This window comes from Quercus lobata, chromosome 7 (genome assembly GCF_001633185.2).
Source record: "Quercus lobata isolate SW786 chromosome 7, ValleyOak3.0 Primary Assembly, whole genome shotgun sequence".
NCBI lineage: Eukaryota > Viridiplantae > Streptophyta > Magnoliopsida > Fagales > Fagaceae > Quercus > Quercus lobata.
Window position 1 is genome coordinate 23,630,000 of NC_044910.1, and position 13,553 is coordinate 23,643,552.

The following is a 13,553-nucleotide window of genomic DNA, read 5'->3' on the forward strand; positions in this document are numbered from 1 at the left end:
AACCCATCAACAACCACAGCCACGGCACCTCAACCCATCAGTACCTAAACCCATCAACAACCACAACCCCAGCCACCGCACCAAAAACCCAAGCCACCAATCAACTCAAGCCACCGATCAACCCATCAACAACCACAGCCACCGCACCTCAACCCATCAACAACCACAGCCACCGCACCTCAACCCATCATCACCTCAACCCATCAACTCAAAAACCCAAGCCACCGATCAACTCAAAAACCCAAGCCACCGATCAACTCAAGCCACCGATCCACGGCACCAAAAACCCAAGCCACCGATCCACGACACCAAAAACCCAAGCCACCGATCAACCCATCAGCACCTCAACCCATCAACAACGACAGCCACGGCACCTCAACCCATCGGCACCTCAACCCATCAACAACCACAACCACAGCCACGGCACCAAAAACCCATCAGCCCATGCCGCCGATTTGAAACCCATCGGAGCAAACCCATTAAAAAAAATCATCACCGGTCACAGCAAAAAAAAAAAAAAAACAACCACCACAGCACCTCAACCCATCAACAGCCACAGAATCGCCGGATTGCAACCCACCGGAAAAACTCAGCCACTATGATGTGTGATGTATGTTGGGAGGAAAATGGAGTTTGGGTCTGAAGAGAGGAGAGAGCAGATGGAGAAAGAGAGATGTGATTTGTGATATATGTTGGGAAGAAAATGGAGTTTGGGTCTGAAGAGAGGAGAGTGCAGATGGAGAAAGAGAGAGAAGATAACTGAATAATGAGAGAGAGGAGAGATATTTCGGGAGAAAAGAGGGAATAAAAAAATATTTTATTTTTAGAATACTTGCTACAGTACAATTCTAAAGATAGAATTGTACTGTAGCACTATTGCAAAAAAATTTGCAATAGTTAAGTTTAGCATTGTCTGATGCAAAGGATTTTAAAGCCTAAAATGTCAAATTGGTCTTAGATATAGCATTAGCATTTTCCAATGCTAATGCTCTAAGTGATGTAACGGTCTTAGCTAATAATATGCAATTAACATGAGGTATACGTGTTTCTCAAAAAGAAAAAAGAAAAAAACACATGAGGTATAGCAATGAAATTAAATGATTTAAATCCCATGTAATTATCTTCTCTATTGCTAGTTTGAATGAAGCCTGTTTTTCTAGATTTGTTTTTCTTGTAGTTGCAATTGATTTTTCAGGTTTTTTTTAATAATAGCGTGTACATAGACGGAGCCAGGAATCAAATTTTGGGAGGGCAAGCTTAATTCAAGCCCATTCACTTTCATTACATTTTTTTTTTTTTTTTTTGAAAAACTTTCATTACATTCATTACACTACAATAAAGTATTACCAATTTCATTGAAGAAAAACCATTATATATTATTATTATTATTTTTTAAGATATTTCGTTATTTTCATGTCTTATAAATATACTTTTCTAGAAATTAATCCCTAACCAAAACAACCAAATAAATATGCCCCACGAACCCAAACAAAAAATGTAAATAAAGTTTTTTTTTTTTTTGAGAATGAATATAAATAAAGTTTAAAGTAAACAAATACTTTTAAAAAAAAATTAACAAACAAAAAGTAGTGTCAAGTAAAAAAAACATGTTATTCATAGTTAGTGGGTTACAGCCATTGCCCATTATCTTGGCTTTAGAAAAAAATTATTTTTTGTACAACCTTTTCAAAGCTTTTCACGTGCTATCTCAGTTATAAATCAAATCACAATTAAAAATTTTCTTCTTTCTTATTTGAACCTACTTGAAGTCTAGAAATGAAATCAAATCACAATTAAACCATCTTTTGTTGTGTTTGTTACTCTCCTAACTATTAGATCTAAGAAGTTCACCCTTGTTGCATCCATTCTCAGAAGCTCGTTCGACACTTATTGTCAAGAGCTCAAGTCTCAACACTCAAGCTCACAGCTGCTGCATCTTTCACTCTCTCTGTCTCTCACGTTTAGTTTAGTTTGGTTTAGTTTTTTTTTTTTTTTTTTGGAATTTGATGGAATGATTTGGTATGTAAGATTCACATTGACTTTGTTTCAAATATTTTTAAGGGCTGGGCTAATCTTTTGGTAAAATTTGTTGATTGGGCTAAACTTTCTATTGTTGATTTTATTGTTGAGTTAATATTTTTGGGCTATCTAATTTGTTTTTTGAATTTTAGATCAGTAATTTTTTATGGGCCTTTTCTTTTCTTTTCTTTTATGAGTCTTTTCTTTGGTTTAAAGGGGCAAGTTTAATTTTATTGAGTCAAATTGCTAAAAATTAGGTAGCTACATGTATACACTACCGATTTTTTTTTCAAAATTTAGGGACACTTTCAGTTATTTTTGCTATTATTATTTATAATCTTACTGCACTTTTTTATTCTATTTATGGATATTTTTTACTATTAAAATTTTTTTTTTTACACTTTTTTTAGTTCCAGTTAAATAAATTATTTCAAACGGACACATAATATGCTCGATCTTTTCTTTCTCCCAAAAAAAAAAAAAAAAAAACAAACAAACAAAACCGATAGTCTCAAATTTCAATCTTAAAAGTTAAAGCTATGAAGAATTAACTTACAGTCTTTTGTTTAATCATGATAATGAAGAAGAAAAATAAAAAAGAAATTCTCAACAGAAAGAAGAGACACATAAGAGAAAGAGATTCTATTTCTAATACAAAGACATCCCACAAACATCATTCAAAAGCGATGCATGGTTAAACTTGTAAGTTGCAACCATATTTATAGCATTTTATAGTTGATCACTTTGACATCTTATTAGAGCTACAGATGCTTAAACTCGTAACCATATTTAGAGCAGTCTAGTTGATCACTCTGGCATCTTATTCATATCTTAAAAATTAAAATGGAAATTGGTTTTGGTTGCTTAGACATATATATATATATATATATATATATATATATAAGTATTTTATTCGCATTTTGAGACGCAGATTATGAAAATCACACCACACCAAAGAGAATTAATCAATTATAAAGAAAGAGAGGGAGACGAAGAATGCTCCGCTGCCTAAAACACGTGAATATTAAATATTTGAGCGGTACTAGATGGCGTCAATGTCCCGATGGTAATAATATTCGAGTTGATCATGCTCAAATAAACAATTAATTTACGATTAATCAAGGGGTGACAAATTAGCAATTTTGCTATTCCCTTATGTAAAGTGGGAATACAATATATATTTTTTTTTGGGAAGTTGAGAAATGATGATGTCAAAAATCGTCAGTGAGTCACACAATCCTCACATACTCTAGACAAAATTTGTGAAAGAGAAACAAAGAAGACTTTATAGAAAGTATTGGTGTGGTACCAGTCAAATACCCTTCGAAAGCTAAGTTAGAGAGAATTTTTACAACTCTAGAGTGTCAAAACTAGGAAAATTATGCGTACTTTAATTTGCGAGGGCTTTGGGGTTTTTATAGTAGTGTGGATCTGACATTTGTTTCTTGGTAGAGAAGGTATTTTCCTTGCAGAGAAGATTTCTCATTAATGTTCGTATTTTACGGGATTCTTTCCTTGTAGAGATTCCTTTAATTGGGGTACAAGATATTTCCTTGTATAGACATTCGTGGAGGTCAAGCTAAGCCAGGCTGGACCCATCGGCCTCTTCTCCCTCATTGGCCACTTGCCTCGTCCAAAAGTTCCCCGTCGGCTTATGGAGGCACCCGTCGAGTATCGTGGTGGGGTCGTCGGCTTATGGTGTCACTGCTTTTGTCCTTCTGTATATGCACATGAAGCTGACAGGCCTATAGGAACCGTTGGCTTCCTTGTGTGTCACTCATTAAATCATTTGCAAGAACACCCTTATTAGCTGCCCCCTACTCCATGGTCCCATTGGCTTTGACTGACGGACTGCGGAGTATATGAGCATTTATGACCATTAATAGGTTTTATGGCAGCCCGTGTCATTAAATGGCATAGGTAGCTCTTGGTTAATATGGGAGGTGACACGTGGCGCTTGCTGGTTGGCCTTATTTCCAATCATGAGCGTCGCTTCGTATATCGTGCCTCCTCTCTATATAAATAGTTCTTCCCCCTTTCATCATTTCTTTTGCTTTAATTTATTCTTCATCCTTAGAGACCTTTGAGACCAGAATATACACGTCGACCCGTCTTTCACAAGCACCCGTTGCCTGCGCCTCCGTCAGTTTTGTGGATCCCGTCACTTTTACAGAGTCTTCTACTTATCTTGTAAGTCTTCTTCCCCTTTTTTTGGTTTTCTTTTTCTTTTTATTTCCATTTTCTAGCTGGTCGTCACCTCTATAGAGTCCCATCAAATAGATTCATAAAATACCTCTATTGCTTGTAGGTGAATAAACATCAAGTGATAGAAAAGCGACGAGTGAACAATTGCCGTTAGTCCGTGAGGGTGCAGGCTATGACGAATTCTACCTTTCAAGTCGTGGGCTTGAGGAGGGCTTAACCTGGTCCCCAGAAAGGGAACTGTTTGCTCATTCTCCTAATGACGAAGAGGAGGAAGATTATGAAGCAGATGGGGGAGAGGACGGGGAGGAAGTAGAGGAAGGAAAAGGAGGAGAGGAGAGGAGAGGGAAGATGAGGAGGAAGAGAGTGATGAAAGGAGTCACGAAGAAAGTGACGAGTTGATTGACCAGACGGATGGAAGAGGTAGTAGGCCTTTCATCCTTCCAAAAATATGGACGGTGAACGACTTCTATCCGACCATGTCCCAAAGGGTCTGTAATACTCTCCGTGACCATCATCAAATCTCTGACGACATCCCCATCTGTCTGCCAAGTAAATTTGAGAGATGTTATTCGGGTAAAACAACAGATGTGGAGATGAATGACGCTATGTTTACTACGGGGTTAAGATTACTGTTGATGGAATTGCACCGTCAACTTGCCAACTATCTTGGCCTATCCATCAACCAGATTGCACCAAATACATAGAGGATTTTTATTGGTGCTAAAGTGATATGGGGTCAGTTGAGTGGAGGGAACCGTCGGCTTACACTTGACAAGTTCTTTTACTGCTACAGGCCCCAGTAGATATCCTTATCAAAGGGGATCTACCACTTCCTAGCTAGAAAGCCGTCGCTCAGGCTTGTGTCAAACATGCTAGATTCCAACAGAAACTGATTTTTTCGAGTATATGAATGGTCATGCTAGCCATCTTCCAAGATTAAATTTGATGGTGTCACAAATCATCCAAGTCCATAACTTGTCCATATGTCTCGTCCAACAAAAGAAGCTACAGTAGGCGCGGAGAAAGCTCCAAGCGTTCTGGCGAACCTCGTCCATATATGGACGAGGAATACCTCATGGAATCTACATTTACACAGGTAAGCCTTCCATGACGGTCTCGTCCATCTTTCACTAAAGATGGACGAGTTCATCGTGGAAGTCTTGTCCATCTTTACTAAGGATGGACGAGTTCACTTACCCGTCCAACCCAAGTAACTTCCACAGCGGTTATGGAAGTTACCCCCAATTTTCCGGACTCCTCGACATTGGGAACGGTTACTAAACAGATAACCGTTCCACACACACACTATATAAGGCTTCTTCGATGAAGGGTAAGGGGACTCAGACAATTTGATTTTGAGAGAATACTTATTCCTTACAGAGAGTTCAAAAGTAACTAACTTCACCATCGGAGGATTTTTAGCCGGTCACCACCGGTCCCCTCTAATTCAGTGTTCTTTGTATTATAGGAGATAGCCCAAAGATCATCGCTCGAGTCTTGTCAACCCACTGATATCCAAGGAACTATCAAAATTATGGGTGTAAAATCAAGTGTCTATAGTTACTTTCTTTCGTTTCTCCATGGACTGGGTATTGTCTAAGCAAAGGTATCTACCAGTATAGCCTACTGGGTTTCCTCTTCTGTCATTCTTCTTTCTTCCCATGGGCCTGTTGGCTGTGTTGGCCCATTAGGCCTGCTACCCCTTTCCTTGGACTTCCTCGGCTTGTTTGCTCTATCTTTACCTCTTATTCCTCCCATGGGCTTGCTAGCTATAATTCCTGCCATGTTGGCTCATTGGGCTTGCTATCTCTTTCCTTGGGCTTCCCCGGCCCATTTACTTCTTCTTTACCTCTTATTCCTCCCGTGGGCCTATTGGTTGGCATTCCTACCATGTTGGCCCATTGGGCTTGCTACCTCTTTCCTTGGGCTTCCTCAGCCCATTTACTTCATTTTTACCTCTTATTTCTCCTATAGGCCTACTAGCTGTCATTTCTGTTGTGTTGGCCCATTGGGCTTAATAACTCACTTTTACCATTCATATTTCTTTTTCCTTCCACTTTCCCTATTGTTAGGCTTCTTCTGCTTTTAGGCCTTTCGTCAAAAGTGGGCATCAACAACTAACAACAAAGATATCCAAAATAAACAAAACAAAATCTATTCCTGAACACACATTGGATCTAACAATAAACATGAACAACACTTAACACATCAAAACATGTTCATCAAAATATTCAATCATTCAACTCTCCAATCAAAACATGATGAGACACCACAAAACAAAATTAAACAAAGCAAAACATATTTCTAAGAGTATATAACATATAAATCAATTTAGAACAACAAGAACACATGTTATAAAAACCTTAATCAAGAAAAAGACATGAAGAGAGACTCACTTTGCTTATGGAACACAACTTGGTTGATTTCTAACTAGCCCCTTAGTGCCTACAACACAAAGATTAAGTTGAGAGAACAAGATAATTAAAGGATACAATAGTTTTTGATAATTACAACTCAAGAACAAGATTAGTTTTGAAATTTTTTTTGAGAAATCAAATTGGGAAAATAGTTTATGCCTTAGGATTAACTAATGATTGGTTTTTTATTTGTAAAAAACGTGCTAAGGGGCTGTGTATAAGTTTTAGAGAAGAGAATTAGGGCTTTAGAGAATATGGAGACTAAAAAATAACTCTCTCTAGTTAGGGTTTTGATTGGAGACATAAGATGAGTATCTATAAGTTAAAATTAGAGTTTTTGGGGCTTTTTAATGATCTTTGGATGTTCTCAAGGGTCTATGGGCTGGCCCACATCAAAGCATGATGTTTTAGGCATTTAAAAGGAAGTTTTAACACCCATAAAATCAGACTGCCCAGTTGGCCCAACTTCAAATGGTCATAACTTACTCAGTATAAGTCTAAATTAGGCAAAATTTGTGTTCAAATTAAAGCTAGGATGTCTACTTTCTAATGAAATAAATCTCACTTAAAATTTATTTGTGGATCAAAAGTTATGGTTAAAACAGTGAGCAAATGTTATTTTTCAGTATTGATTCCAAAGCGATTTGAGCACTTTTAAGTTGTGATTACTTCCAAACTATTGTAAACTCTTTAATTACCCTTGGTTGACATATGTCAAGCTTATCATTGGATTCAGGGACCAAAGTTTATTAATGGGTACAGAATGCAATGTCTACACCTCCAAGGATACAATGCCTTTGGGGATATCGATTTTGGCACACTATTTTGGTTTCGCCAAATGGAAATCCCTCATAAGTTCAAGGTCCCAGACTTTCAGAAATACAATAGGACAGGAGATCCTGAGTTGCACTTAACATGTAGTCTTGAAAAATTGCTCAATATGCTAGCAACAAGACTCTGCTGATTGCCACATTTCTAGACGGTTTGACTGGTTGTGTTGCCATGTGGTTTCTGAAGCTTAAAAAGGTAACTCGGTGGAAAGATCTGGCTCAAGCTTTCATGCTGTAGTATATCCACAACCAAGGAACCATGTCTGACAGAACAGACTTGAAAAGAATAGAGAAGAAGAGTGATGAGACTTTCAAAGAATATGCCTAGCACTAGAGGGAGAAGGCAGCCCAAGTCCACCCACCTATTCCGGAAGAAGAAATTGTTAAGAATTTCATCAACTCTTTGAAGTCTCCCTACTTTGAAAGGACGAATAGAACCCCTGCTCTATATTTCGTTAACCTTATTCCCATTGGGGAAAGTATAGAAGATGGGATCAAGAGCAAGAAGTTGGAGGATATCAATGCTTTCATGGCCTAAATGAAGTGGTCCAAGAAGATAGCCGCTAAGAAAAAAGAAGGGGAAGCCCAGATGATATCTCATGCTCCACAAAGGCAAAAGGACCCCATCTCTACCTTTAGAATTCAGGCCATTCCAACTCAACTAGCTAATTCCAATCCCCCAAGGAGTTAGTTGCTCAACAACATATTGGGGAGAGAGTACACTCCCTTGCCAATGCCATTGGCAGAACTATTTCCCATCTTGGTGAAAGCTCACAAGTTAGCACCTATGGTCCCAAAGCCCGTCAATTGCCCACCATCGAAGAACTATGACCCATCCAAAAAGTGTGCATCCCACTATTATGGCCCCAGGCATGATATAGAAGATTTATTGATAAGATTCTAGTTCAGTGGAAGAAAGGGAAGAAAGGGAAGAAGAATTGATATTTGGAACAAGGAACAAGGTAGAGAGAGAACAAGGAAGAAACAATGGAATTCTTATTTGCATCAGCTTTACAATCCTTACATTCTCCTTGTAAGCACTCCCACGTAACCAACTAACCACCTACTTGACACCCTGGCCTAACCAACTAACAACCCACAATAGCAATACAATCCATTCTGTAGTACAGTCCAATCACGACACCCTCAAGCGCACCCCCATGCAGGCACACACGTACCCTTCCGCAGCAACATACGCACCACCTGTGCATACATACACGCATACTCCCCTGCACACCCTTACACACACAGCTGTCACACCTACACACACACACACCCTTGCAGCAATATACGCACCACCTGTGGACACCCTTACACCTACTTACAAATATCTACAAATATCAAGCCTACAATTGCCACAATGCCTATTTTCAAATATCTAAAAATATCACCTTTACAAATATCTACAAATAAGTCCACATTGTCACACTACTTATCACACTACAGTACCTATCAATACCCCCCAATCAAAGCACCTTGCCCACAAGGTGAGGGAATTGATGCTACAATGCATAAAGAGACTCACACATAGCATGGATTGGATCTTGCCCTTGCCATTGGACTAAAACCTCAGTAATTGACCTTGACCGAAGTTGCTTAGCTCTGGTTTGCAAAACAGCAACTGGTTCAGGATGGACAAAACCACCAAAATCCATAGGAGGTAAAGTAGGAATGGGAATGACTTGAGCCCCCAAATGCTTCTTAAGGGAGGACACATGGAAAACTGGATGCAAGAGACAATCTGAAGGTAAAGCCAACTTGTAAGCCACAGAACCTAGCCTCTGCAAAACTTGAAATGGTCCATAATACCTTGGAGAAAACTTATTGAAGCCCTTGGACCTTAAGGTCAACTGCCTATAAGGCTGAAGCCGCAAATAAACCCAATCCCCAACCTTAAATGACCTGTCAAGCCTGTGTTGATTAGCTTGGAGCTTCATTCTGGATTGAGCAGCAAAAATGTTTTGTTTCAGTAATGACAAGACTTCAGACCTAGTCTGAAGAAGGTGATCCACTGCCTCAACCTTGGTGGTACCAAGAATGTAATCCAATTGCCTTGGTGGAGGATAGCCATACAATACTTTATAAGGAGTGAATTTGGTAGAGATGTGGTAGTTAGTGTTGAACCAGAATTCTGCTAAATGTAACCACTCAACCCAAGAGTTAGGCTTGTCACATACAAAGGCCTTGAGATATTGCTCTAAACTCCTATTAACCACCTCAGTCTGACCATCTGTCTGAGGATGGTATGCTGAAGACATGGTTAAGGTACTATCCTGAAGTCTGAAAAGTTCTTGCCAAAATTTGGAAGTAAACACTATATCTCTGTCACTTACAATAGATTGAGGCATGCCATGAAGCTTATAAATATCCTTCATAAACACAGTAGCCACCTTAGAAGCAGTGTAAGGATGAGAAAGAGGCATGAAATGCACAAATTTGGTCAATCTATCCACCACCACCATAATGACATCAAATCCATGAGACTTAGGAAGACTCTCCACAAAATCCAAGCTAATATCAGTCCAAGGCTTGGAAGGAATTGGCAAAGGCTGTAACATACCCCTCTGGTTTGGTAGTCTCTACCTTAATTCTTTAACATACTTCACAATGCTTCATATGCCTCTTAACATCAGACTTCATCCCCTTCCAAAAGAAGTCTTGCTTGACCATATATAAGGTCTTCAAATATCCAGAATGACCACCAATGGGACTGTCATGCATATGCTGAAGAACCAAGGACTTCAAAGGAGAGGAAGAGCTCAAGAATACCTTATCCTTATAAAGAAGTAGACCATTCTGCAAAGATAATTTAGAGGTCTTGGAAGAGTTGCCAGAAAGAGAAGTGAACAACTACTGATATTCAGCATCCTCATTGTAGCTATCTTTCAAAATAGTCAACCAAGTAAGGCAAGGAAAAGAAATAAGAAACAAGGAACCAACATCCAGTGAAGAGGAAACAAAACCATCCCCTGACTGCATAGCGGAAGCCTCTTCTTTTCTAGACAAGGCATTAGTTGCATTATTTTCCTTACCCTTCTTGTACTCCACAATGAAAGAGTAATCAAGCAATTTGGTGAACCATTTTTGCTAAGCAGGTGTCCTAATTCGTTGCTCCAAAAGAAATTTGAGACTTTGTTGATCAGTCTTGATCACAAAAGGCCTTCCTACCAGGTATGGTCTCCATTTCTTCACAGCAGTGACCAATGCCAACAATTCCTTCTCATAAGTTGACAAAAGCAAGCTTCTACCCTTAAGAGCTTGGCTGTGGAAAGCTAATGGATTATGATTCTGCATGAGGATAACCCCCAAACCAGTACCTGAGGCATCACACTCAACCACAAAAGGCTTAATAAAGTCTGGTAAGGCTAATGCTAGTGGTTGTGACATAGCTTGCTTGAGAGTATTGAAAACTAATTCAGCCTGAGCAAACCATTGGAAGGAGTCCTTCTTCAATAGGGCAGTAAATGGAGTAGCAATCAGGCCATAATCCTTCACAAATTTCCTATAATAGCCTGTCAACCTTAAGAACCCTCTCAAGGTCTTAACAGAAGTAGGGACAGGCCACTGCAACGTAGTTTCAGTCTTCCTAGGGTCTATTCTAACTCCCTGACCAGAAATCAAATGACCAAGGTACTCCACTTCCACACAACCAAAAACACACTTTATTCTCTTTGCATACAACTTATTGTCAAGCAACACAGTAAGCACCAATCTCGAATGAGATAAGTGAGATGTCAAATCCTTACTAAAACCAGAATATCATATTAAAAAAAATAAAAAAAGAACAAACTTCCTTAGGTAGGGTTTAAAAATCTAGTTCATGAGTGATTGGAAGGTTGAAGGGGCATTTGTCAAACCAAATGGCATAACCAAAAATTTGTAATGGCCCTCATGGGTTCTAAAGGCAGTTTTCTCAATATCCTCATCCTTCATTCTGATTTGGTGATAGCCTGATCTAAGGTCCAACTTAGAAAAAATGTAAGAATCATAGAATTCATCCAACAACTCATCCACCACAGGAATAGGATATTTATCCTTGATTGTAGCCTTGTTAAGGACCCTATAATCTATACACATACGCCAACTTCCATCTACCTTTCTCACCAACAACACTGGTGAAAAGAAGGGACTTTGACTAGGCCTAATGGATCCTACCTTTAGGAGTTTATGCACAATTTTCGCAATTTCAGATTTTTGATAAAAAGGGTACTTGTAGGGCCTTTCACTGATGGCTTGAGTCCCTTCCTTAAGCAAAATCTGATGCTTATGTCCTCTCAAGGGTGGCAGACCAGATGGAATAGCAAAAACTGCACTAAATTTAGTCAAAAGGTCTTCAATCTCTGGCTAAACTTGTTTGGAACTGAAGAAGGAACTGGGGAGATGACTTGAAGACATAACCCCCTCTTAACAGCAGGTTTGAAGAACTTCTTAGACTCCTGAAAATCAAGACCAGAGGGCTGCAAACCCTTGAGCAAAACTGGCTTGCCATCTAAAACAAACTCCATAGTGAGGTGCTGGAAGTCCCACTGGATCAGTCCTAAAGTGTACAGCCATTGAGTGCCTAAGACAACATCACACCCTCCTAAGGACAAAATATTGAGATCCATAAGAAATGTATGCCCTTGAAGCTTAAGTTGGACTGCATGACAAGCACCCCTGGTCTGCACAATTGGCAACCTTAACCTCAAAGCTATCTTCAACAGTTATGGGAAGTTTCAGCAACATCCAAATGGAGGTGTCCAAGAAGTTATGAGTGCTACCTGTATCAATTAGGATCACCAATTCTTGATGATTTATCCTTCCAAGTACTCTCATGGTGCCTGGAGATGGACTGCCTAACAAGGCATACAATGTGATATCAGTAGTAGAATTGATCAAGTCAGAAGACACATCTGAACCAATGCACTCCTCCACTTGCTCCACTTGCATCTCCTCGGAACAAACCTCTACTTCAAACATAGAAGTTTGCACCCCTTCCATCATAAAAAACTTTGGAGTCTTGCACTTATGACCAGCAACCCACTTCTCATCACAGGAAAAGCATAATCCTTTCCTTCTTCTTTCTTCAATCTGAGCAGCTGGGATCCTCTAAAATGGTGGTTTAGAAGTCTTGAAGTCAGTCTTAGAAGGTGGGGAACCAAGAATTGAGGGTCTTGTTACCTGAGCTTCACCCCATGATTTAGTACCTTTCTTGCTAGCATTGAGGTACTCTTCTTGAATTTTAGCCAATCCAAAGGCAGCACCGAGATTTGGAGGGTTGAACATCTTCACAGGAAGCCTAATCTCTTCTTTCAAGCCACTCAAGAAGCAAGAGAGCTTATGCTTGTCTGGAAGTTCCTTAATACGATTGGATAAGGCTTCAAATTTCCCTTTGTAATGAGCTACTGAACCAACCTACCTCAGTTTTGACAAGGTTTCCATAGGGTTATCATAGGCTGAAATGCCAAATCTGATATGCAAGGCCCTGATGAATGCATCCCAACTAGTGAATTAACCTACATCCTTAGCATCCTGAAACCATATCAAAGCCTCCTCCTCCATGTGGTAAGAAGCCAACAAGATCCTTTGATTCAATGGTATATTGTACAAATGGAAAAATTGTTGAGCTTTGTACACCCAACCCAAAGGATTTTCCCCTTTGAATCTTGGAAATTCAAGCTTTACAGTCCTAGTGGTTAAAACTGAATCTTGGTGTGCTTGCACTCTTGGAGACACAACCCTTGTTGGAGAATTTGGTCTAGCTTGCCATCTTCTCCCAGCTTCAGAGAAGGTTTGGATTGTCTCTGATAAGGTCTACAACATGATTGTCATGGCATCCATCTTCTGGTGCAAGACTTAGAATTCATTGTCATGTTGCTCTGTAGTCTTAGGTAGAGCATTGAATCTTTCTGTAAGGGCAGCTATGGATCGAGTTTCTGTCATGGCTACAAAAATTTGCTCTAATACTAATTGATAAGATTCTAGTTTAGTGGAAGAAAGGGAAGAAAGGGAAGAAGAATTGATATTTGGAACAAGGGAAAAGGTAGAGAGAAAGAATTAAGGAAGAAACAATGGAATTCTTATTTGCATCAGCTTTACAATC